At 47.6% G+C, this 27060-nt stretch overlaps 1 long non-coding RNA gene and 2 pseudogenes across 3 annotated transcripts; 2 read left to right on the plus strand and 1 right to left on the minus strand.

Moving 5' to 3' along the window:
- The first annotated feature begins 1277 nt into the window (after positions 1 to 1277).
- LOC123636544 lies at positions 1278 to 13466 on the plus strand. Of its 3 annotated transcripts, none has more exons than XR_006734583.1 (4): positions 1278 to 1292; positions 6890 to 6975; positions 12176 to 12368; positions 13001 to 13466. It is a non-coding gene; the product is annotated as an uncharacterized LOC123636544 (long non-coding RNA). The 3 variants fall into 3 exon arrangements; XR_006734584.1 differs by lacking the exon at positions 1278 to 1292 and adding an exon at positions 6588 to 6714 and having other exon boundaries at positions 6896 to 6975; XR_006734585.1 differs by lacking the exons at positions 1278 to 1292; positions 6890 to 6975 and adding an exon at positions 11294 to 11326.
- Positions 13467 to 14857: 1391 nt separating this feature from the next.
- LOC123637499 lies at positions 14858 to 17841 on the plus strand (annotated as a pseudogene).
- A 6316-nt stretch (positions 17842 to 24157) lies between these two features.
- On the minus strand, positions 24158 to 25399 carry LOC123637500 (annotated as a pseudogene).
- Positions 25400 to 27060: the final 1661 nt, after the last annotated feature.

Genomic DNA, 27060 nt, shown 5'->3' on the forward strand with positions numbered 1-27060 from the left:
AAAATCCCCCAGTGCTTTGGGCGCTTTCCTTGTTCAACACCAGTTGGTGGGTCCTTACGGTTCTCCGGCATCATTCCTCACAAGGTCTCGTTGACAGTCTCATCCTCCTGTGTGTCCCCGGCACTTAACGCTGGGAAAGGCCATGGTAAACCCCGAACTGCGGGGAAGCAGCCTTTTGTCCAGAGCAGTTACCTTTTAGCGCTGGTGTCTGAGCTGCAGGTGGCACGTGGAGGATTTGAGACTGAGGGACAGACAGGAAACCACCCAGAGAAGAGGCTTCTGTTTGGCCCAATCGGGTCCTGCGGGGGCCCCGGCGGGAGGGTGGACTGTCCCCTCTTGGCGCCCACCAGGTCTGCGAATCTCTGTCCACCCTGTGGGGGGCCAGCCGGGCCTTTCCTCTGGCAGAGGCGTCTCACAGCGGCAGGGGGACTTGGGGACATGCACACTCAGGGGAGCACAGACAGGGGAACTCTCAGGCCTGTCATCCTTTGCACAGGCACGAGACCACCAGGCGCGGGACTGTGACCCTGTTTGACAGTGCCATGTGCTTAAGGAGGGAGTTCTGTACTTTCACAGCTGCAGCAACGGAGAACTGAACAGTCTCTGCAGCCGGCCAGTCCGCAGACACCGCGGGAGACGAATCCCACCCGGGCTCGTCTGGACCAGCTTGGGACACACAGGAGGACAGAGACAGGTAACGAAGGCAATGGGCCTGGGCAAACCAGGGCCAGGCCACTGGCGGGGGCCAGCAGGGGGTGGAAGTTAGTAACAGGCTCACAGCGCAGTGTTGTACATGCAGGGTTAAAGTTGACGCACAACTGCAGTTCTCCAGAATTATGTTTAACTTAATTGCTCAATAACCTGCCGATATTCTATACCTTAGTATGAATTCAATTCTGTTCACCCCACTATAGCGTTGCTTTGCAAAGTCACCAGTTCAAAGAAGTTCGTTCCCGTGTGTCAGGAGTGAGAGCAGCTGAGTCCTAAGAGCGCAGGGTCGGGAACCAGGTGTCCAGGGGACAACTCCTGAGCCTCTTGGGAGAGATGAGCCCAGAGAATGGTTCTAGGTATGAGAGCACTTTATTACAAGGTGACACTTTGGCGCTGTCGTCCCGCGGTATTCTCTGGAAATTTGCTAAACCACGTGGAGTGGGAGGGTGTTCTCTTGCCTAGATTCTGTCAGTCTCAACAGCTGCCTCCCCCCGTGTCACTTTCAGATTTCTTCTGGGCTTTGCACAGAGGGTGGAGGGGAAAGGGCCGGTCCTGACCTGCAAAGAGTGGAGACAGGAGAGGTGAGCCGGGAGGGGTGAGTGGTGACGAGGGAGAAGGGAGCCTGGGAGCGAGAGTGCTGCACTAGCTGGTGACAGGCAGAGGGTGGGAAGTGCGAGACTGCCACCTTTCTCCTTCCACAGAGACCCACGTTCCAGCTTCTGTGTCTACTGTCGTGGGTGCTCCAGCGTGGAGACGGGTCTGAGGCCAAGCATCTCACAGCACCGTTCTTCCTCCCTGGAGGTGGGGTTCATTCCGAGGGCTGTTTTGCATTGATGTCGTGTTGTGGGGGGAGTACAGTCTCCCATCTCTCTCCCTCTCCTCAATCCTCCCTGTTTCCTGAGACATAAAAAAATAGAAATTAGGGCAATTAATAACCATACAGGGGCCTCTGAGTGTTCAAGGGAAGGGAAGTTGCACGTCTCTCGCTTTTAGTCAAAAGCTACAAAGGATTAAATTTAGCAAGGAAGGCAAGTCTGAAGCCAAGACAGGTGACAGCTTGCTCCGAGGTCAGCTGTTGAGCCTAAGAATACTGAGTCATAGAAATGCCCCCTGTATTTCCGGAGACAAGATTTGATTTCAGAAGTCACATAAGGCTTTGCCTTAAAGAAAAAAGAAATGTGTTAGTTCAAAAGCTGCCTCGTCTCAGGAGGGCGTCTCCTTGGTCAGTAAAAGCTGCACTTCAAAGAGACAGCTGTAAACTGGGCCTATGGTTCTCACCTGTTTTGAAAGACAAGGCAGGCCTCTTCCTAGAGCCAGGGGTTGCCAGAGCTGGCAAGGACCCCCGGAGATGAGAGCTGATCAGAGAGATATGCTAATGCCCACGCCGGGCCCAGAAGGAGCCATGCGGTTAAAGTAATTAACACAAAGCACAGCTCATGTTGACTTCTGAGATCATCTCTGTCTCCAAGAACACAATCACTGGAGCCAAGATGTCTCTGGTTTTTGCTAAAGTAATAGCCTTATCAGAAAACTTAGAAGTTTGTCCCAAGAAGATTTTACAACTCATTGTTCCCCTAGTTAGAGTTAGTTGAAGGATCTGTAGTAGCCTTTTAGAAGACTTTGACCCGAAAGCAAACTGCCAAGGGCAACGGGAGCTTGTATCTACCCTATATAACACCTGTGTGGATTTTCAGTTTTGGATATATTTTTGGCAGGAGGAAATATTCGCATCCGGATACCCTCCTTTATCTATTTTCATAAACCTTTACTTTATAAACTATATCTTTGGCTCTGTGTATTATTACTATTATTTCTGTTTCCTACTATTTTTTCATCCTTTGCGATGACCCCTGCCTGAGAGACCTGATCGGAAGAGAAAACCTCTTTGCTGGGAGCGCAGCTGACTCCCCGCAAACTGGCGTGGTCGACTTAGAGACCGGATCCGAAGAAAGAGACAAAACCTCTTTGCGGGGAGCGGGAGCGTAGCTAACTCCCCGCAGTCAGCCAAGCTGTGACTGCCAAGGAAAGTTCCTGAGGGAAATGAAAACTGCTGCTCCAGCGATCACACAAGTGATGAGACAGTGAAATAGTCTCGCTGACACGGAGAAAGTGTTAGCGGTGGGGACAGAAGATCCAACCGGCCACAGCGTTCCCTTAGGCCAAAGCCTAATCCAGAGCGAGGCCCTAACTCTCTTCAGTTCTGTGAAGGCTGAGAGAGGAGAGGAAGCTGCGGAAGGGAAGTCAGAAGCCAGCAGAGGTTGGTTCCCGAGGTTGAAGGAGAGAAGCCGTCTCCACAACATTAGTAAAACTCACGGGGAAGCAGCCGGTGCTGGTGCAGAAGCTGCGGCAAGTTGTCCAGACGATCTCGCCAAGGTAACTGCCGGCCACGCTCAACGCAGATTTTTAATGTGAATGAAACAGCCTCCTGTGGGGAGCAGGTGCCATCCAGGACTTTCACAGCTGGACGGGAGCAGTCAATGTCCGGCTTCAAAGCCTCACAGGTCAGGTGACTCTTCTGTCAGGGCCAATGCCGCTGGCGACTTTAAGCTGAAGACGGTGCCATTTGCCACTGTGAAAGCCGCAGGGCCCTAAGACTTAGGCCGACTCGGCTCTGCCTGTGCTCTGTCGGCGAAACAGCAGTGACAGCACATCTGTTTACAGCGTGTTTCAGTGAATATTGTAAGCCCAATGTTGAGATTTACTGCTCAGAAAAAGAGATTCCTTTCAAAATGTCACTGTTCATTGACAATGCAGCCAGTCAGCCGAGAGCCCTCATGGAGATGTACCAGGAAATTGATGTTGTTTTCATGCCAACACAACGTCCGCCCTGCAGCCGGTGGATCAAGGAGTAATTTCGACTTTCAAGTCTTATTATTTAAGAAATATATTCTGTAAGGCCACAGCTGTCATAGGTAGTGATTCCTGTGGTGGATTTGAGCAAAGTTAATTGAAAACCTTCTGGAAAGGATTCACCATTCTAGATGCCATTCATGAGAGAAGATCAAAATACCAACATTAAAAGGAGGTTGGAAAAAGGTGATTCCAACTCTCGTGGATGAGTTTGAGGGATTTAAGACTTCAGAGGAGAAAATAACTGCAGATGTGGCAAAAATAGCAGGAGCACTAGGATTAGCAGTGGAGCCTGAAGATGGGACTGCATTGCTGTGATCTCATGGCCAAACTTGAACGGATGAGGAGCCGCTTCTTACGGGTGAGCAAAGAAAGTGTTTCTTCAGATGGAATCTACTCCTGGTGAAGATGCTGTGAGCACTGTTGAAATGACAACAAAGGATTTAGAATATTACAGAAACTTAGTTGATAAAGCAGCAGGAGAGTTTGAGAGAACTGACTCTAACTTTGAAAGAAGTTCTACTGTTACCCACAGTGTCATATGCTACAGAGAATTTTTTTTTGTGAAAGAAAGAGTTAATGTGGCAAACTTCCTTCCTTTATTGATTAATTGATTGACAGGGTTTTGCCCTGTCACCCAGGCTGGAGAACAGTGGGGTGATCATAGCTCATTGCAGCCTCGAACTCCTGGACTCAAGCGATCCTCCCAAGTAGCTGAGACTACAGGTGTGCCCTGCCATGCACAGACAATTTTTTTTTTTATTTTTGGAAGAGGCAAGATCTCACTGTTTTGCCCAGCTGCTCTCAAGCTCCTGGCCTCAAGTGATCCTCCTGCCTTGGCCTCCCACAGTGCTAGGTAGGACTGCAGGCATGAGCCACCACACCTGGCCTCATTGTTGTCCTGTTTTAAGAAACTACCACAGCCGTCCGCCCTTCAGGAACCACCACACTGATCAGTCAGCAGCCATCACCGTCAAGACAAGACTCCGCACCAGCAAAAAGATTGCAACTCACTGAAGGCTCAGATGATCGCTACCATTTTTTAGCAATTAAGTGGTTTTTAATTAAGGGATTTACGTTTTGTTTTTAGACAGTGCTATTGCACACTTAATAGACTGCAGTCTGGTATAGATAGATACAACTTTTACATACACCGGGAATCAAAAAATTGGTGTGACTTGCTTTATTGCGATGTTTGCTTTCTTGGACGGTGTGGACCAAACCCGCACTATCTCTGAGGTGCCTGTGTGGGGATGTGCTGGAAGGTAGGACTGGCTTCCTGTTTAAACGCAGCTTCCAAAGCTTTTATTTTTATCTTCACACCTTGCTTTACATGTGTCAGAGATCAACTGGACCTGCTGGAGTGCCAGCAGGTGTGCTGTTGGCCCTGCAGTGAAATGCCTTCCACCTGCTCTCAGGCCCAGAAGATGTGGACTGTCAGGGCCGAGTTCCTGCTGTGAGATGAGCCCTGGGGGGCTTGAGAGACCCAGCCCTGCCCTAGTTGCCACCACCCAGGCTTCTCACCTCCCTGCCAAAGGGAAGGCAGTCGTTGGAAATGAAGGAGCCTTTCCCAGCACTGTCCTCACGTGGCTTTGAGTTACTGTCTAGTTTTCTTTCATTTTAACTTAAGGAACTTCTGTTAGCATTTCCTATAGGGCCAGTAATGAGCTCCTTCAGTTTTTGTTTATCTGGGAATGTCTTAATTTCTTGCATATTTTTGAAAGACAGTTTTTGGAATATAAAACTCTCAGTTGACAAATTATTTTTCTTTCAGTACTTTAAACTACTTTCCCATTGCTTTATTCTTTTTAAAAATCTTCTTACTGCTTTCTGACATCAAATGTTTCTGATGATTAATCTGCTGATAATCGTATGGGGCGTCTCTTGTATGTTATGAGTCCCTTCTCTCTTGCTACTTTCAAGATTCTTTTTTTTTTTTTTTTGTCTTTTGACAATTTGAGTATAATGTGTATTGGTATGGGTCTCAGACTTTATTCTACTTAGAGGTCAAGTTTCTTAAATTTGTGAATTCATGTGTAGAAGCAAATGTGGGCCATTTTCAACCATTATTTCTTTCAATCATCTGTTTTGCTTTTCTCTCTCCTCCTTCTGGGAATTCCATAACGTGTGTTTTTCTGCTTGATGGTGCCCCACAGGTCTGTTAGGCTCTGCTAACTTTTCTTCCTTCTTTTTTCTTTCTACTCCTCAGATGAGATAATTTCATTTGTTCTTTTTTCAAGTTCACTCATCTTTCTTTTGTCTGCTGAAATCAAATTGCTGTTGAACACCTATAGTGAATTTTTCATTTCAGTTGTTGTACTTTCAGCTCCAGAATTTCTGTTTGGTACTTTCAAAAATTCTGATCTCTTTGTTAATATTGTCATTTTGTTCATATATCATTTTCCTGATCTCCTTTAGTGGTTTTGCTTATGTTTTCCTTTAGTTATTTGAGCACGTTTTAAACTTTTTTGTGTAGTAAGTCTGATGTCTGGGCTTCCTCAGGAATGGTTTCTGTTTAATATTTTTTTACTTGAATGAGCCATGTTTTCCTCTTTGTTTGTACACATTGTGGGGTGTGTGTGTGTGTGTGTGTGTGTGTGTGTGTGTGTGTGTGAGAGAGAGAGAGAGAGAGAGAGAGAGAGAGAGAGAGAGAGAATTGGGCATCTTACTGTTATAATGTGGTAACTCTGACATTCAGAATCTTTACCTTCTCCAGGGGTTGCTGGTTTTTGTAAAAATTGTTGAAGCATGTAGCACCAGTCCATTTGTTTGAGACTTTTCCAAACTTTTTTTATAAGACTATTCCTTGTCATGTGTAATTGCTGAAGTCTTTGTTCCTTTACTTTGTGTTCAGCTAATGTTTGGACAGAGATTTCCTTGAAGGCCAAGGGGTCTCCTGGTCTTTGCAGACTGTCTTTGTGCACTCCTTCAAAATCAGTGAAGCTTGCTCAGAGCCCAGGGATCAGCATGAGGTGAAAGTCTAGGTCCTCTCAGAACTTTGTGAGCACACATTGTCCCTGAGCATGTAAATTCCCCTGCAGACACAGCTGCTTTTGAATATCCCAATTTCTCAGAGTCTCACTCCAGCTTCCAGTCTGGGCCTCAGGTGGTCTATTGTATGTCTCCACTCATAATCTTTCACCCCAGGCATCGGTGAGTCTGCAGTCATCTTGCAGCTTTCATGAACATTGTCCCCCTGTGTTCCCACCTGTGTGTGTTCTGTGCTATGTGACACAGACTAGTGAGTCAGTCCTTCAGGTATCTCCCAGACAGTATAGAAGAGATGTGCATAACAATTTGCAAGTAATATCTGCTCTGATTCTTTCAGCACCAGGGAAGGAACTGGAAACGAGGCTGGTTGCTGCTGCTTCAAGACTGATACAGCCACCACACTGGGAAGAAGGTGGGACCAGGGTAAGTAAAAACACAACAGAAATTTTCACTTTGAAGATGGCATTTTCTTGATCGGGCATTCACTTGGTTGCTGTAAACCTTTGACTGTTTTCCAGTACTCAGACAAAAGTGGTTCAAAAAATTTCTTTTTATTTTTTAATGTTCTGTGGGAAAAGGAAAGCTTAGAGCTTCCTAGTCTGCCAGTTTTCTGATGTCTGTCCTTCAGCAAACTCTGTAATCCTGTGTTAGCATGTCCCCGTACCTATTTTGGCTGAAAGCCTCCTCAGACCATTGTGGCGTGCGGCAGAGTAAACACAAACCCCCTGGGTGGGCTGCTGTGTGCACGGCAGTGACCCGCGTGGACACGCCAGTGTGGCCGCCACCCAGACGCCATTTTGGTGTTTCTGTGGAGAAGCTGAAGGACGGCAATTGTAAACGGGCCCAGAATCCTTCTGGAGAAAGCCTGCTGTGCAGCCACACTCCTCCTTTCCTTGGAACTTTACCCAAAACCATTTTGAATTTTCCACAGCTAGTTTACCAGTCTGGTGGATTACTATTTTTTACCCGTTTGTGTGTGTGTGCTTGTGCACACATGTAGGCTAGGGAGGGGGTGGGGTGAATAACTCTTCTTCTTTGCCTAAAATGGCAGAGAAATGCCCACCTCGCCCCCACCCCAACCCACCCCTTTCTACCTCCCACACTAAGAATCTCAAGACCTGACCTCATTGTTCCTCCTGAGGAGCTCACGGTTTGGTGGGCTCCTTCCAGAACCCTCACAGCCTCCCGCGGAGCAGGTCTTCCCACCCAGCCTCGCTCTCCTGCCGGCCTTGGCTCCCGTGTTCCCTTCCTGGGATCCGCCGTCCAGTCAGCAGCAGGGCTGCAGAGACGACAGAGCTTGGTGTCTTTCCGGGTCAACGAAGCTTCCACTGTGACCAGGGACAGTGCCCAGGGCCCTCCTTTTCAAACATGAAATGTAGAGAATCCCGAGAGAGATGCAGCGAAGGAGGGAAAGTCGGCCGGATGGGCTCCGCCCTTCCAGTCATCTGTCCCTTCGGCGCCTGTACACAACGTGGGACCTGTTGACAATGAGCGTCAGATGTAAGAGCTGACGGAAGAACACCCAGACAGGGAGGGGGTGAAAGGAGGAGACTCTTGACAGGGACCTCCTCTTTCCCCCAGCCTGGCCTTGTGAGACAGGGAGCCCAAGGGCTGTCGGGGTCACATTTAGTGTTGCGGCCTGAAAACCAAAGGAGACACAGAGGTGTGCGAACCATTAGCACCAGGACGAAGACAGCTGAGCCAGGCACAGAGGGCAGCTCTGCATTGGGGCCACCACCTTCTGGCTGAAGCTGAGGCCCGGCCGCCAGGGCGGCTGCTTGCCCGACCCATCTGCGCCTTCCAGCCCCAGCCCCACAGGGATCCGGGAAGGGAAGGAACCTCCCCAAGGTGTCCAGGACTGGACACTGGACGGTCGGATGGAGGAGGGGAGAAAGGGATGGAGAGAGGAAGGGGAGAGAGAAGGGAGGGAGGGACGGAGGGGCTGGGGCAGGGACAGAGGAAGGGAGAAAAAGAAGTTGTCTCAGCCCCGGCAGGAAGGCCACGCTCACCTTAGGATGAGTGGGGCTAGGGGTGGAGGTGACCATCTAGTGTTGGTTGGCCTCAGCAGGTGAGGGGGTGGCAGGGTTCCCTCCTTTTCCTTCTCTCCGTCCCTCCGTTCTGTCCCTCCCTTTGGTGCTTCGGGCTGAGCATAGGAAGAGAGCGGAGCTCTTGGAAACAGGAAAGCTGAAGATAAACCCCAAAGCTTCCTTTGTCTCCCCTTAATCTGCTTTAGGCTCCCGCTGGCTCCTCCTAATCCAGTGAGTCCTTGCATGAAAGGCGCTTGGGGTGTTAAACTGCTATTTACCGGCAAGTGGCAGGTGGCAGGTGGGGCAAAGGGCAAGAGGAGCCCGTCTGTGGGAACAAGAGCTAGGAAGCCTTCCTTCCCCCTGCCCCCTGGCGAGGGCCCCTGACGCCCTGTCGTCAGTGTCTCGGCCGGTGCCTTCCAGACTGCTGCCATAAACCGCTGGGGGACTGGGAAATCAGTTTAGTGGATTTCAGCCAGCATTGCTGAGCTGTGGGGGTTGGTGCCCCATGGGAGGGTAGAATAGAAAGCAACAGGAGGCTTTGCAGGTAGCCAAAGGAAGTATTGCTTCCTGAAACCTGCTTTAGATGAGAGAGAGAGAGAGAGAGAGAGAGAGAGAGAGAGAGAGAGAGAGAGAGAGAGAGAGAGAGAGAACACTTAGCTGCAATAGAAAATGCACTTTTACTGCGGGCCATGAGCAGAGAAGTTTGAAAGCCTCTCTGATGTATCAGATGCTTCCACAAGAAGAGTCCCCATGGTGTCTGGATCATGAGAAATGATAACTCACAGGGGACTTGGGGACAGGAGTTCTTGGCCGTGTGACAGAGAAGGCAGCAGAGAGGTGGGAGGTGGGAGGGCAGCCTGTAGGACTCAGTGTCCCAGCATCTGCTGCTGCTGTGCCTGCAGCCAGGACCCTCCCCCCAGGGACAGGGACAGGGACAGGGACAGGGGGAGGAGCAGATGAGGGAACCGAAGGCCCCTGTGATGAGGTCCGGAGGGAGAAGGGCAACAGAAAGGCGGTGCTGGGGGGAACTTTAGTCCCCACTAGCGTTGACCCTCAGAAGGGAGTTTCGCAGCAGCTCAGCCCAAATGAGCTTTGTAGAGGATGACCTTTCTATTTCGAGTTTTAAAGATTCCATCTTACTGTTTTGCCTTCCATCTTTTATGTGTACGTTAGGCAAAGAGTAATACAGTGAGCGTTTAGGATTCATATTAACACCTTCATTTGATTGTTAAAGCTTTTTCCCCACATTTTTTTGGGTTCCGCTTAAACAGTACTGAAGAGCAGAAATAATTTGCAGCCCCTACAAGTGTGTTGTGCTATTTCAAGTGTGTTATGCTATTTCATTGAACTAAGTGTGTTGAAAAGTAAAATAATTTGCTTATAGCTAACGGCCAAATTCCGCTTCTGTGAACGGTGCTTGCTTACTCAAATGCTTGGTAAACAAGGCCCAGGCCCTGGGGGGGTGACTAGAAGCGGTGCTTGCTTACTCAAATGCTTGGTAAACAAGGCCCAGGCCCTGGGGGGGGTGACTAGAAGCGGTGCTTGCTTACTCAAATGCTTGGTAAACAAGGCCCAGGCCCTGGGGGGGTGACTACAAACAACTTACTGATAAAGGGGCCGAGGCATGATCAGCACGTAAACAGCCTAACAGCCAGGACAACGTTCCTAATCGCACGTAGACGGCTTGTGCAGGGTGTGTGTGTGTGGGTTTGGGCAATCAATATTGGACAATCTTTTGTAACAAGCTATAGCAAAAGTATAAAAGGGCATATGTCCCATTGAGCGGGGTCCTAGTTCGTAAAGAGACCACTGCGTTGGTGCTCTGGGACTTGGACCCTGGCTCGAGCCAGCCAATAAACTCCTTTGCCTTTTGCAGCCTTGGACTCTGCCATTCTGTTCCTGGGGCAGAACAGGGAACCAGTTCTAACAGTACCACTAGCAAACCCAAGTGGATCAGAAAGTGGGGTGCTTGTGGGAAAAACAGACAGAACGCTGAGGCCCAGGCTGAGCTGCGGCGGCGCTGCGGGAGGGGGCGGCTCGGTCCCCGCGCTCAGAGCTAAAGGGACCTCCCAGCGCTTCGCGGGCCGGGCGGGCAGCTCCCAGCGTTGCTGCTGCCTCTGGGGTTACGGGTCATTGTCCAAGGTCCACACTGTCCCTCACACCGTGCACGACCCTCGGCATCTCGTGGGGAAAGAGGGCTTTAGCTCCAAGATGGACTTTGGAGTTTAAAAGTAAGGGCAGCGCGAGGTCCCCCAGGGCCACCGCGGAGGCTGCGCAGAACCGGCTCTTTCTGCGCAAGTGAGCAGCGTCCGGGCCGCCCCCGCTTCAGGTGACAGCGACCTCTTCCTCTGCGGCTGGCCGGGGTGGAGGGGGATTACTTGGGACTAGCATAGCGACATCAAAGGAGAAATGTTTACAGATGTTTGTCTTACGGGGAAGTGGAAACCATTCTTTTCGGATGGGGGAGGCGGCGCCCGCTGAGACTGCTGGGTTTTGGCCGCGGCCAGGAGACAGCCAGTCGCTGAGCAGTTACCTGCCTGTCACCACTCACAGCAGTCCGAAGTTATTACAAACCTCCATGCGGTTTGTTTCCCCAGGGTCCCAGGGCACCAGCCGGGGAAGGCAAGGCAGGACTGCGGCAGCAGCGAGCTGTCACCCGCGGCCCGCCCAGCAGGGGTTTGTAGCAGTTGCTTCCCCGTCAGGTGCGGGTGTCCCCTGCCTGCACCTGGCGCATCCCAGGGACGCAAGTGAGTCCAGCCTGGATGTTTCTGGGCCGTGTGGCGATGCCTTAGTGTGCTCACATCCACGCTGGCGGCTGCTCCTAGCCCCGGGCCTGTGTCCTGCGACCTTCCTGGGCCTTCACCCCACACGGCACGAAGGAGAGAAAGGCCCAAAGACGCGAGGCCCTGCACGGGGCAGGGCCGGGGCGGAGCCGGCCCACAGGCGGGAGGGAAGGACGCTGGCCTCCCTCGCAGCACGTGCCGTGTGGGGCCCGGGAGCTCCTGGGCTGCCCCTGCCGACTCCACAGCCTCCCGGGCCTCTCAGAGCGGCAGCTTTTCCTCCAGGCCCGGGGGGCTCCCTGGAGGGGGTGGTGCCGCCGCCCTTTCTGGCAACCCTGGGTCTGGACGGCGGGCTCGGTGGAGCCAAGTGTCCCGGGCCACGGCTCCTCCACCAGAGCGGGTTCTGGGGACAGGATCGGGACAGCAGATCCTGGGAGGTCAAAGGAGGATGCTGAGAGGCCCGCAGCCCCGGCGTGGGGCCAGGGCAGGCGAGTGGTGGGAAGGTGGGCTCAAGGCTGAGCCGGGGCACGCTGCCAGGAAGAGTCAGGGGACGCGACGGCAGCGGGAGAAGCCGAGGGCTGGAATCTCCTGCCCTGGGGACCGGTGGGCTGCTGCCGCCGGGGCCATCAGAGCGGCAGGAGCAGCGCGGGCAGGACCGGACAGGACGCCCTTCTCCTCCCCGGGGGGCTGGGCGGCGGCAGGAGGGCGGCGGGCTCGCTGGCCGGCCGGGCGGGCCCTGGTCACACTGCTGTCGGCCAGGCTCCCGCCTTGCGCTGCGGGTGCCCTCGGCACGCACTGAGGGGCCCTGTGTTCCAGACGCTTCTAGCGACATCGCCTGCACCAGCTCATGCCCTTCGCACGGCAGCAGTGGAGCAGCACCTGGTTCTGTTTTCACTTGAGAGGTGGGTGAGGAGACGGAGACCCGGAGAAGGCGGGTGACTTGCCCCGGGCCACAGCGGAGGAGCCCACGCTCCCTGACCGCTGAGTCTGCGGTGACCAGATCCCGCAGGTACGGTGACAAGACCAGACCACGCTAGAGTTGTCAGGGGCCCAAACTGACCAAAAAGGTGAATCAAAAGACAGACGGGCGGGACTCAGCGGCTCACATCTGTAGTCCCAGCTACTCGGGAGGCTGTGGCAGGAGGATCGCTTGAGCAAAGGAGTGTGAGGCTGCTGTGACCTATGATGGCACCACAGCACCTTAGCCTGGGTGACAGAGTGAGACCCTGTCTCAAAAAAAAAAAAAAAAAAGTTAAAAATAAGGTCTGTGGGCTCCTGTAGAAGGAGGAATGAATTCTGAAGAGGAGAACCAGAGGAGGAAGGCTCCCCCCAGAATGTGGGTTAGTCTTCAGCAAAGCCCCATCTGTCACCACGCATCGCTCGAGCGAACCCTCGGGAACCACTAGCTCCTCAGACACTTCTCGTCCTGGGTCACCTCCTGGAGACCCTATCAGGAGCCCCGAAAATAGAAAGGTGGCCAGCTCAAACAAAGGATGACAACTTCCGGAGAGCAAAAGTTTATTTCTTTCGGCTTCATTCAGTGCTTATAAGGAGAAGAGGTTAGTTTCTGAGAGCCCCACAAATCACTCACTACCACCTCAAAAGATTGATTTTATTTTTAAAAATATGTTCTCTTAACAGAATGTACAAGACAAAAGACAGCAGCCAACCTGCCGCAGAGAGACCTCACATGACGCAGAGGTTGGGCCCCGCTTCCTCCTGCGAGGCGAAGACTGTCTCGATCCGGTAGACACGGGCAGTCGCAGGGCATGGCACCTGCAGGGGAGAGACCCTGAGCCAGTGTCAGTCTTAGGTTATTACAGCTGTCCAGGGGTTTACAGTTAAGAAACATTTTTTTTTTAGGAATATAAAAATATTTATTGACCGCTGTTCACCAGTATTTACAATAAACAGTATACAGTTGGATACCATTCTGATTACTACAAGGCTGTTCTTCCTGGCTTCTGCAGAACCAGTAACCCAAATACTGAAAAGATTGAGCCTACATGTAAGAAATGAATTGGGGTAAGAAAAAACATGCAGGTCAATAGTTTAGATTACAAAAAGTTTGTTCACTCATTTATGTCAGCAGGTCTGAAACTGCCAACGTTTCTAACCATCTGAATAAGTTTCCATGGGCCAAACCTCAGCTATTCCATTAATCATGAACTTTTAGTCAATGCAGCACAGGGATTTCAAGTTTTTGTAAAAGAATTGCTCACTAGGGGAATCTTTAATGTTCATTTAACTAAGTCTCGTTTACTGTATTAGAACACACCAGAATTTGTCTAGTTTCCTCATCTGGGTGGGGAGATTTTTGGTAGCGATAAAGCTTTTCCTTTTAGGAATTTTGCAAACACAATGTTGCATTTATATGAATATCCATGTAGATACGGATTCTAATATGGCTGCCTTTAAATTATCCAATTAATTATGAACCAACTATTTAGTTTGAAATGTTACAGCTTCAGGAAAATTTTCAGTTCTTAGGTTGCTCAGAATGATAGCATCACAGACACATGGGATTACCCATGATTTTTGTTTCGGTGAATGTTTAAAAATAAAGAGAATCATTTACATATGCATTTTACGTATACACACACAAAAACAAATTTAAAAAACCCAGAATGGTCCTTAGGCATGAGTTAAACACAAGTTCTGACTGAAAAATGGCTATGGAAATTTCCCCTAGCATTTAGAAGAGCTGTTCTCTAGTGCAGAGGAAATAATATACCATGGTATCATATGTCCTTTTCTGATAAAGGAAGCAACTACGGAAAGCTTTTGTTTGTTCAAAGTAACCAGTGCTATTGATGCACCCCCCAACAATTCTCTCAATACTACTTTCAAAACAAATGTATCAAACTTGATTTATTAGATGTAGTTATTTCTTCACATTAGTAAATCAAAAACCAAGCCCCAGATTGTGTGCGTATATATAAATATATATAAAAAACAATGCACACAATTATTGAGCTGCATCTTCTGGACAAGAATGCCAAGTTAGTCTCTCTTCATAAAAAGCAATTACAATTTGAGGACACTTCATATTTGCTTCTTTTGCCAGCACCAAATCTGCCTCATCTGAATCTTTCCATTTCATAAGAAACATTAATTCCCCACTGCTATCCGTGGCACCAATTATTCTTTCAGGATCAAGACCTCTGGCAAAGCCTCTTGGTTTGTCAGCACCATCTCTTTTTTTCTTTGATTTGCTATCGTCAGATTCACTGTCAGATAAAGATTTTCTTTTTGTACCATCTTTTTCTTTACCAGCTCTTTGAGAATTAAGAAATGCTTCAGGGAGACTCGCCGTGACACGGGCCTAAGCCACCGCGACTCGGGCGTCTGGACAGCTCGGACCCTCGGGCCAGGCAGGTGCTGCCCCTCAGAGGGTGGGCCAGGGCCAAGGCGCCCACCCGCGCGGCCCCCACCGTGGGCCGGAGCCGAGTCGCCGCCCCGCCTGCTGGGGGACGGCTGGTCAGAACTGTGGGAGCCGGGGGACCCCACGCTGGCTGCGTGCAGGAGAGGAGGGAGGAGAAACTTTGCCCTTTATTGTTTTTAGCCGTTAAGTGCAAGGAACTCTGTGTTGGAAGGAAAAATGTCCTTCTTCAATTTCCGTAAGATCTTCAAGTTGGAGAGTGAGAAGAAGAAGAGGCAGTACGAACATGTGAAGAGGGACCTGCACCCCGAGGAGTTTAGGGAGATTATAGGAGAACTGGATGACGGAGCCTTTGGGAAAGTGTACAAGGCCCAGAATAACGAGACCAGCATTTTAGCTGCTGCAAAGGTGATTGGCACCAAATCTGAAGAACTTGAAGACTACATGGTTGAAATTGATATATTAGCATCTTGTGATCACCCAAATATAGTCAAGCTTCTAGATGCCTTCTATTATGAGAATAATCTTTGGATCCTTATTGAATTTTGTGCAGGTGGAGAAGTAGATGCTGTGATGCTTGAACTTGAGAGACCATTAACTGAGTCCCAAATACAAGTAGTTTGCAAACAGACTTTGGAGGCATTGAACTACTTACATGATAATAAAATCATCCACAGAGATCTAAAGGCTGGCAACATTCTTTTTACTTTAGATGGAGATATTAAATTGGCAGATTTTGGAGTATCAGCTAAAAACACGAGGACAATTCAAAGAAGAGATTCCTTTATTGGCACACCATATTGGATGGCTCCTGAAGTAGTCACCTGTGAAACATCTAAGGACAGACCCTATGACTACAAAGCTGATGTTTGGTCCCTGGGTATTACTTTAATAGAAATGACTGAGATAGAACCACCTCATCATGAATTAAATCCAATGCGAGTGCTGCTAAAAATAGCAAAATCTGAGCCCCCTACTGAGCACAGCCATCAAAATGGTTTTCAAATTTTAAGGACTTTCTAAAGAAATGCTTGGAAAAGAATGTGGATGCTAGGTGGAATATATCTCAGCTACTGCAGCATCCCTTTGTTACTGTTGGTTCCAATAAACCAATCTGAGAATTGATTGCAGAGGCAAAGGCTGAAGTAACAGAAGTTGAAGATGGTAAAGAGGAAGATGATGATGAGGAAGCAGAAAATTCTCTGCCAATACCTTCAGATAAGCATGCCTCCTCTGATCTTAGTATTGCCACCTCTGAAGAAGACAAACTTTCACAAAATGCTTGTATTTTGGAATCTGTCTCAGAAAAGACAGAACGTAATACTTCTGAAGATAAATTCAACAACAAATTTCTTATTGAAAAATCTACCACTGGTGAACCTGAAAAGGCTATGGATAGAATTAATGAACTTGTTAATGATGCTCATTTAGAAGCTATGGCTGAACTCCATAATAGAACAACAGTAATCAAAGAGAATGGGAGAGAGAAGAGACCTGAGTCTGAAAATCTACCTGATACAAAAAACCAAGAAACTGTGAACACTAATTCAGTCAGTGAAGGAAAAGAGAATAATGCAGTGATAACTTTAGAAACAAACATTGAAGATAATCTAAAATCTGAGGAAGAAAGGGATCAGGAAGAGAAACAGACATTTGAAAATAGGCTTATAAAATCTGAAGAAATTAAAGATACTGTTATTCAAACAATAGATTCAGTTACTCAAGAGACTGGAGAAAAAGAGGCAGCTATTCAAGCAATTGATAGTGAAGTTGGCCTTAAAAAGGAAGACAGCCAAGAGAAATTAGGAAAAGATGACAAAACTCAAAAAGATGTCATCAACGATACAAGTAATGTGGTAGAAATAAACAAGGGAGTAGATGTTCAGAAGGTTGTTGAAAACAGTGCTGAGGATACTCAGAGTAATGATGGGGAAGAAGTGATTGAAGTAGACCAGAAATTAATAAGCAAGCCTGAGGAGGGTCCTGAGGCTGGTGGTACTAAGGAAGTTTCTATTAAAGAAATAGTTGAAACTAATGAGATAGATCAAAAATCTGTAGAAGATAAAAATAAGGAACAATTAATAAACAGTTCAGAGAACATATTGGAGACCAGTGAAGAACTAGGGACAAATGAGTTTGAAGAAATTACTGAATGAAGTAGCACAGAAAAAACAGAGGTTGGAAATGTAGTGATTGATGCTGACCAAAAGGCTTTAGGAGGTGACACTCAGGATGCTCATAAAGCCACTACTCAGATAGATACAGAGAAAAAAGAAATGCCATATGAAGTGCCAATTAAAACAGAACCTCAGGTTACTGCAGTTTCACAGCCCAGTGAACCTCAGCCTGTTCTAATACCCAGTATTAATATCAACTCTGGAGATGCAGAAAATGAAGGAGAAATCAGTGCTTTGTCAAGAAATGAAACCATGCTGCTTCCAGAATCTGAGAATCAAAAGGAACATGATGCTGATTCAGGCATTGGTTCTACTGCTGATAACAGCAGCATTGACTTGAATTTATCCGTCTCTAGCTTCCTCAGTAAAACTAAAGACAGTGGATCAATATCTTTACAAGAAACAAGAAGACAAAAGAAAACACTGAAGCAACTTAAAGATCAATATTTCATACAAAGACATCAGCTACTTAAGCGCCATGAGAAGGAAACAGAACAAATGGAGTGTTACAATCAATGACTTATTTGAGGAATTGAAAAACAGGCAGACTCAAGAAAGAACAATATTACCCAAGATTCAACACAGTGAAGCTAAGACTCGAATGGCCATGTTTAAGAAAAGTTTGAGAATTAACTCAACAGCTACGCCAGATCAGGACTGCGACAAAATTAAACAGTTTGCTGCACAAGAAGAAAAGAGGCAGAAAAATGAGAGAATGGCTCAGCATCAGAAACATGAAAATCAAATGCGGGATCTTCAGTTGCAGTGTGAAGCCAATGTCTGAGAACTGCATCAGCTGCAGAATGAAAAATGCCACCTGTTGGTTGAGCATGAGACACAGAAACTAAAGGAGTTAGATGAGGAACACAGCCAAAAATTAAAGGAGTGGAGAGAGAAATTGAGACCTAGGAAAAAGACACTGGAAGAAGAGTTTGCCAGGAAACTCCAGGAACAGGAAGTGATCTTTAAAAGGACTGGGGAGTCTGAATGCCTTAACCCATCAACACAGAGCCGTATTTCTAAATTCTATCCTATTTCTAGCTTGCATTCCACTGGATCATAACATGGGAAGCATTCTGTGCTTGAGTTGGCTTTTTAAATATATCATTCTATTCTCTTCATCTTCTGCCACAGTCTATATCAAATAGCTCACGAAGACAATCACCTGCCTCACCTTCTAGGTGTTTTTTTGGTTTTAGTTTTGGGTTGTTTTTTTTTTTTAAAGCAAAGATGAAGGGAAAACAAACTAAGACAGATGCTGGGCCATGCTGGCAAAGTAGCATCTTGCAGTAATTCCCTAAGGTGATTTTGTATATTAATCTTAAAAATTGTATTCTTTAGACACTGTTACCTGAAAAATTATTAAGAGAAATAATGTTTAAAGTTATTTAAAAAAACTGTTATGTCACTAAGTGTTAATAAATGTCTTTTTACCTGTCCTAACTTCTCAGTGATGCCTAAATTCTATAGCTGAAGCTCTGCTGTAGAGGATTGAAATGATTTTCTTTTGGTGAATCAGCTCTCATAAAAAAGCTATGAGTTGCTCAAAATGTTCTATTGATTCAGTGAATAAATATATTTTATCTTTAAATAGGAACAAACTCTTTTAAAAGAGAGAAATTATTTCAGTAATTTGTTGAAAGTAACCTATTTAGGCATGAGCTAACAATTGAGGTTGCTAGTTTTATTAAGATAGTGCCTAAAACACTAAATTTTAATCAAGTCTAAGATAGGATTTTCTTTTTGATCAACAGAGACATAACATCCTTAGCATTAAACATTATTGTGTTAAAAATCTTGCTCCTGTTACCATTTGATGGAAATTTTCATCCTAAAATATATGTTGTACAAAGTTTGGAAGACAAAAAATAAAAATAAAAATAGCTTTTAGATGTGCAAATTGGAAATGTAAAATACCAAACTAAAAGTAAGATAGATTTAGCCATCTCAGTTTATTTTCTAAAATAATACATGAGTTAAATGACTTCTCTCCTTCTTAGTGAATTCTGTACTTTTAAAACTCTATGAGAAGCTTGCAGGCTCTGAGTTATATTTATAAATATATTTTCTGAAATTAATTTTAAAAGGCATTTATTCAGAATACTTTTTTTAAAGGATTTAAATATTTAGGCAAATGTCAGGAATGACTTTTCATTGTTTTGAAATGAGGAAACTTACATTTTGGTGTTATTTTGTTTCATATTTAAATTATTTACTTTGAATGGGAAAAGCCTGAAACCTTTATCATGTGGTTGCTGATATGTGTAATTATTAATGAAATGTTCATTCTCAGTCCCTTTTGAGGCTTAGAATTTCAACCATGTGGCAGGTCAAATAGTATTACGAACTGGACTTTGGTGTGTGAGACAGCACACTTGTAAATGATGCTTGTTGCCTGCCATTTACAACCTATTCTCTCTTAAGAGTGCTAGAAGTTTGTTTTTAGTTGTATTACTTTTGAGGCTGGTGAAAAATTTAAATGCAACTTTGTGGGAACACTGACTTATACTAAGAAAATGTAAATGTCTGTAGCACTTTCTTGCAGTTAATTTGAAAACTTTAGATGCTGAACCTTATTTTGTCAGTGGTTTGGATGATTTAAAAATGTATGTGTGATTTTAATTTTGTAATTTTTTTGACAAGCATAATTTACTTGGACAACTTTGTAGGTAGCCTTAACTTCTGGCCAAGTTTGTTTTTTATATAAATATATATACATATATCATGTATGGTTGTAAATTCATACACTTATCACATGTATGTGTTATTATATACAAAACTCTTTTAATGCTTTATTCTCAAATGCTGGGTTGAAAAATGTTTTTAAAGCCTCTTGAAATATATACCTTTATAAAGTAATATTCAGGATGATGGAAATTATTTATATTGTTATGATAAAAATGACTGTATTTAATGATTTATTTGAAGAGGGAGTGGGAGGAAGGTTCTCATAACCACTTTCTCCTTTGAAATTTTCAGTTTATTAACTTCTTAAAAATGAATACTTTAGGCAGTAGGTATTTTTTCAGTATCATTGAAATGATACCCTGAGTGCTAAAGTTTGTGGCACCTAATTAATTTGGTCTGAATATTTGATGCTTTCCCTTTCAGTTTGACATTCAGAGTATTGACTCAAGGAGAGAGGCTCAGAGTGGCATGGTTGATGCTCTGGGCAAAGTTATTAGCGACTCGCATCTCCTGTAAAACTGCCTTTTGGATTCAGTGTGTGTGCTTGAGTTCTCTTTCAAACATGACCATATTCATGGTCATGACTATACAAGACTGGTGCAAGACTATACAACGATACCTATATAGAGGTGAAGCATTCATTTTCATACTTAAAGTTATATAAATCTTTTCAAAAAGTGTTTTGTTATAGAATATAGTGTTTGTACCCATACTGGCCCACCTCTTCTTAGGCCCTATATTCAAATAGATAATAGTGATCATTCTTTCTTGCATGAAGTGTAGGTAGGGAGTGGATGAGGGGCACAGACTTTGAAATCTAAGAGTACAGTCAAATTTCTTCCTGATTTGGTTGTTTTGTTGCTGTGGCAGAATGTGCCATGAAATGCATAAAAGAACTTCTCCATATGTGCACCCTAATCAGTCCCCTCTCCTCCTTTTCCTGAGTGCTGTGAACACACCAGACCTCCATGCTTCTGTAGGTCCAGCTCCTAGAGCTTGGGGCACCAGGCTGCCTTTCCTAGTCCTGCCAACTATAAGGTATGAATTGCTGAATTAGCTGCTATTTTATGTGGAGTCACATTAAGCTTTTTCTTACCCTTCTCTATGGGGAAGCTATAGGGTGGGTAAGGAGGAAGTTTAGAGTGCTTTTACTTTGCTGAAAATGTTAGAACTTTCCTGTGACAGGACACAGCAAATTGTAATTAAATATAAACCAGAACCAGAGCTACCTCTAAGTAGTATTTCCTCAAGCACAAAGCTCTCAGGCCTATGGGACCCACTTTAATAGAGAGCCTCTGATGTCTTGAGCACCAGTGAGTTTCAGAAGTGACTATTTTTTGTACTCTTCTAGTTTCCTCGTATACACACTTTTTCCCATTCCACACTGTGCTTAAATGACAGACTTCTGAGAAGCCAAATTCTGTCAAAGTATTAGCTAGAGATGTTGATTAAAGGCAAACCTAGACTGAAGTGGAAGAAGAGTGTTCCAGTTCTAACAGTCTTTTGATTAAATAAATAAATTCTTTTCTGGGAAATGACTTTTTTATAGGAAATGGGATGATATTTTAAATGCTTTTCTTAAGTTGAAGGCACAACAGTTAATGCCTCTATTGTTGCTATTCTGTGGCTGATGTGCTTTTGATAAAGCTTTAAAATTTCTGCTACTAAGCCTAGGATAGAGTGTTTTACCAGTTTTAAATGTTGGCTGCAGCTTTTTGTTGATCCTTCTCTGATTTGCAGTGTAATGAGTTCATAAGCTAAATTTTCAGAAAGAATTTTGTTTCAAATTATGCTTCTTGTCTATCTGAGAGCAACATGTCTTTTCAATCATGAGATTGACACACAAAAAATAAAGTTATTTCTTAATCTAAAAAAAAAAAAAAGAAAGAAAGAAATGCTTCAATTAACTCTGGACAATCTAAATTTTCTTCAGGTTCCCAAGTGTTGTCAGCATCTGTAAATCCCTTCCACTTCAGGAAATACTCCACTTTCCCATTTACTACACGTCGATCCAATACTTTTTCCACCACAAATTCTTCAGGCTCTGCCTCTTCAACCTTTTTACTCTTCCCATTCTGTTTCTTTCCCATTTTTTGCAATGTAGTTTTATTGGAGGCCAATTTTTTTTTTTTTTTTTTTTTTTTTTGAGACAGTCTCACTCTGTTGCCTGGGCTAGAGTGCCGTGGCGTCAGCCTCGCTCACAGCAACCTCAAACTCCCGGGCTTAAGCGATCCTCCTGCCTCAGCCTCCCGAGTAGCTGGGACTACAGGCATGGCCACCATGCCCGGCTAATTTTTTCTATATATATTTTTAGTTGTCCAGATAATTTCTTTCTATTTTTAGTAGAGACGGGGTCTCGCTCTTGCTCAGGCTGGTCTCGAACTCCTGACCTCGAGCGATCCTCCCGCCTCGGCCTCCCGGAGTGCCGGGATTACAGGCGTGAGCCCCCGCGCCCGGCCTGGAGCCGTTTGTTACTGCAGACTTGAAGAGCTATTATTCACCGCCTCCGAGCGGCTCCGGGTCGCGGTCTACGGCGTCTCTCAGAAACATCTTTGCATAGACGAGCTCAGCTGGGTGGGGACGCGCTGGTCCCCTCATTCTGCAGGCGAGGTGAGTGGCTGGCCGAGGCTCCAGTGACTCGTCAACCCTCCCTGGGAGCAGGCCCGACCGCGTGGTTCCTGGGTTCGTGTCCATCACCGACTTTTCCGCTCAAGCGCTGGCGTCTCAGACAAGGCGAAGCCACCGGGGACGGGGGTAGGGAGACCGGCTGTGAAAGCGTCTCCACCCGGCTGACTTGTGTGTCGGCAGTCTGCAGGGACACACGGTTTGGACAGCCGTGTGACAGCCTTCACACCAAAGAGGTCCAGCCTTCACTGAGTGTGTCTTGCGCACGTTCTCATTCACCCCTGAGAAAACCCGTTAAATATGTTCTAAATCCCCATCTACAGACGTGGAAATGGCAGCTTTGCGACTTCAGTAACCTGCCCAAGGTCACACCAGTGGGACGCTGTGGAGTCCCAGTTTAAGCCCGTTGTCTGGTGCGGGGTCTGTGTCCCTCCCACTGCCTCCCTCGAGTCCCCTCTCCTCCTGCCGTGTGTGCCTGCTGTCTGCAGGGCCACATGCTGCTTATCTGGAACCAGGAGAAGAGCTGTTGTCTTCCCGGGGACCTGACAGTGGATGACGTCCCCCAGGACAAGGAAGTCCAGGTAGACAAGGGAGCGACATGGGTGGGAATAGAGGCAGTGGCCCCTGGCCCCTGGCACTGAGGAGACTGGAGGAGCTGTGTCCGCAGGAGGCTGCTGGCCTCCTGCTGCAGGGCTGCCCCGCGCTGCTGCCTTCTGGGCCTGGCGATGGTCTAAACCTGCCACGGCCACTCGGGAGGGAGGCTGAGGCGGGAGGATCGCTTGCACCCAGGAGCTTGAGTCCAGCCTGGGCAACGTAGCGAGACCCCGTCTCTATGTACATCATGATCTTCCTGTCCCTGGTTGCAAACTCCTGGCAGGCGAGTGCTGCTCCTCTTTCTTTCTGGGCTCATCTCCGAGCCCGCCTCTGCTCTCTCCGAATGAGAAAGAGGAGGACGCTTCTCCGTACCGACGTGCCCACACTGGAGCACACTTATCGCCCCCCGGGGCCACCCCTCGGTTGAGGGTGGAGGGAGAAGCTCCCCCAGAGACACAGGGGACTCTGCTCCAGACAGGCTTCCCTGCTCAGGAGACTGTTGACAGTGTTGACGACAGCACTGTTCCTGCCAGCCAGGACACACTTCCTGCCTCCCTCTGCTCGCCATGTATTATGCACCTCCTGTATACCAGGGCCTGTTACAGGCCTTGAAGATACAAAGACAAATTTTAAAAGGCTTCTGCCTGAAAGAGCCATGGCTTCTAGTAGATTCCCTGTCGTAGGCCTTAGCTACGGCTGTGTTGCATGGAGTAAAATGCGTTTTTCATAATCTGTGTTTCCTCAGGCCACAGCAAAGGAGGCTAAAAATAGGGCTACTCTGACAGCCGTGAAGGACATTTTTCTGGTCCTCATCTCCACCTGCTGTTGTTAGAACTTCAACCCCTGGGCGTCCTCCAGGAGGATCTCCTGTGGACTGTGGATGAACACCATTCTTTCTTTCTTTCTTTCTTTATTTATTTTTTTGAGGTCACAAAAAGAATTTTAATAGTAGCTAATAAGGACAATTACCTCTTAGTACTCATCAAAAACATGGCTTTCCCACTCAGATTACAACCAGACAGAATTAACATCTCACTGCATCAGTTGTTCCTGCATGTTAATTATCAATACAGGGGAAAGTGAAACAGGTACAATATATAAAAAATAACATATATGTGTACACGTATATACACAAAAACATATACACATATGTATACATAGTTCACATTTCCCAGTCAAGTGTTCAGAAAAACTAAAATAAAACAAACACAAATATAACTTATTTGGTCTTGGAGAGGTATACATTCTACACATACATGCATGCATATATATATACATATATATATGTATATACCTTCATATATATATATGTATATAATGCCTACACGCATGTTAGCACACTGGTATACACACGCAAGCATGTCTACTCGCTTGTCTATCACATGCTACACCAGCTCGATTTTTCAGATGGTCATTCAAGTTTCACCTTTGTTCTGGGCTGTCTCTACTTTGTTTTCTGTCAACTGCCAAGCCATGTTCTATCAACACTTTACGCAGTGGGCCACGCCAACAGGAAGGCCGGGATCAATATGCAGGCTGCGGTCTGGGTGCTGTCGCCTGCCCAGCAGCGTGGCCCGGCGTGGGCAGGGAGTGCAGGACACGTCCTCCCTCACCCGTAGGAGGGCAGCCCAAACAGCTCAGGCCGGAAGTCCTGCAGGGAATCCAGCACCGGCGTGGCCTTTGCCGTCAGGTCGTGGCTCAGGGGTCCGTCTGGAGCCGTGACCGCCTGCATCCCGGCTGCCAGGGCCGCCTGCAGCCCGTTGGGAGCATCTTCAACGACAAGGCCCTGCTCCACGGGAGGAGGCGGGGACAACCTCTTGGCACAAGCCAGGAATATGTCGGGCTCCGGCTTCCCGCTCTTCACTCCCGGGTCGTCTCCCAAAACGAGGTGACGAAACAAACCAAAGAATTCCTTGTTCCTGCTTGTCTTCATCTCGAGTGACGCAGACCCGGAGCTGGCGGCGGCAGAGGGTATGTTGTGTTTCCGCAGGTGGCGGACGAGTTTTTAGCCCCTGGCATGAGTGCGGCCGTGGGGACAGCTCCTTTAACGTCGCTTGGCTTTCGTCCCGCGGCTCCTCCTTGGACGCGGGGGGTCAAGACGTCTGTGACGATCTGCGCGGCCTCCGGCGCCTTCTTACCCCTGGCCAGGGACTGCACGTCCCAGGTGTGATTCCTCCCAGAGCGGCCACATGTTTCTCGAAACACCACTGAACACAGCCGTTCCGTACCCAGAAGAAGGCCGTCCGTGTCACAGAGGAGGCAGGTGACGGGGCGCAGCATGGTGCCGCCTTCTCGGTCTAAACACCGTCCTTTAGTCGCCGCCCGGAGCTGGCCTTCGCCGCCCCCGACCCCGGGGTCTTGTTCCGACCTGGGTTCATACAGGCGCAGGGCCCGAGAGGAGGAGGAATCAGGTGCCTGGTGGCGCCTCCACTTGTCGCCAGCCACCAGGGCCAGCACCTGCCAGAAGGGGCCCGGGAGCACCACGCTGCCCCTTCCTAGATTGGCTGTTTGACCCCAGAAGGCTCTGAGCCCTCCGAGAGTCGCGGGCCACCGGCAGTGCTGCTGAGGCGACATGGTGCAGGCAGCAGAGGCGACAAGAGTAGATGGGAAGGCAACTTCCAAACTGCAGTGGCGCAGAGGAAGTTCTCCAAGGCGGGTCTGAAAGTCCCACGTGAGTATTTGCTGCGTGTCGGGGATGCGCCGGACCCCACACGCCCCTGTGACGTCTCAGCTCCCAGCAGTGACACAAAGGCTCTCAGGAGCCCCGCGGTGACCCCAAAATGTAACACGCGAGCGGACACACCCCTGTTTAAAAATCAGCATTTTTCTGAAGTTTTTTTATTGGACTGAGGGCTCCTTTTCTCACTTAAAACCTCTTCTTCCCATAGCACTGGGGCCTGGGGAACAAAACCTAGTGCCGGTGACCGGCCCTGGGCGTCACGCAGGAGAGTGGCAGGTGGGGGGGTGCTCTTCACTTCTTCTGCCTCCCAGGGGGTCTGTGACCCTGGAACCCGGGACACCCCGGTCCCCTCTCCCCTGCTGGCTCGGGTGGCACATCCCACATCCAAAGCAGCGATAGCTGTGGACTGACGTGGGACACCTTTTCTACACGCTGTCAGCTGAGCCAACTGGGTGGGGGGACACGTTGGGGAAAGAATCGCGGTTGGGGAATCAGCAGACAGGGCTGGCACTGCCGACTATCGATCATCTGCGGGATTCTGGGGGATGCTGAAGTCCCCACAAGCCTCAGTTTCCATCTGTGAAATGGGGACAACACACATTGGACAGGCTGTGCCAGGATGAAATGAGATAACATAGGAGAAAACCCGAGACTTGTATCAACGTGCTGGAAGGATCCAGAAATTTCTAGCCTAACACACACCCTCAGCACAACACACACACCACACATCACACTCACCACACACTCATACACCACACATCAAACACACAGCACAGCACACTCATCACACTCATACACCACACATTGCACACACCACACACCACACTCATCACACACATTCCACACGCCACACAGCACACTCATCACACACATTCTCACACCACACACCACACTCATCACACACAAACATACACCACACATCACACACCACATACCACACTCATCACACACACCACAGATCACACTCATACACACTCATATACCACACAATATAGACACCACACACCACATGCATCACACACCACACTCATACACATGCATACACCACACATCACACACACCACACACCACACTCATCATAGACAAATACACCACACATTACACACAGCACACACCACAGTCATCACACACACTTATGCACCACACATCACACACACCACACTTAAGACTCATACACACTCATACACCACAGATTACACACACCACACACTACACTCATCACACACCACACCTCACACTCATCACACACACTATATACCACACATTACACACACCACACAGCACACTCTTCACACACCCTCATACACAACACATTACACACACCCCACATCACACTCATACACACACACTTATACACCACACATTACACACACGACACACCACACTCATCACACATTCATACACCACACATCACACACCATAGTCATGACACACACTCATACACCACACATCACACACACCGCACGCCACACTCATACACACACCACATGGGCTCTCGCTCATGCACATGCTCCGAGCCGTCCCTGTGTGTCACTTGCCAGCGCACCGTGAGTTG

The sequence above is a fragment of the Lemur catta genome, chromosome 4, assembly GCF_020740605.2.
Source record: "Lemur catta isolate mLemCat1 chromosome 4, mLemCat1.pri, whole genome shotgun sequence".
Lineage (NCBI taxonomy): Eukaryota > Metazoa > Chordata > Mammalia > Primates > Lemuridae > Lemur > Lemur catta.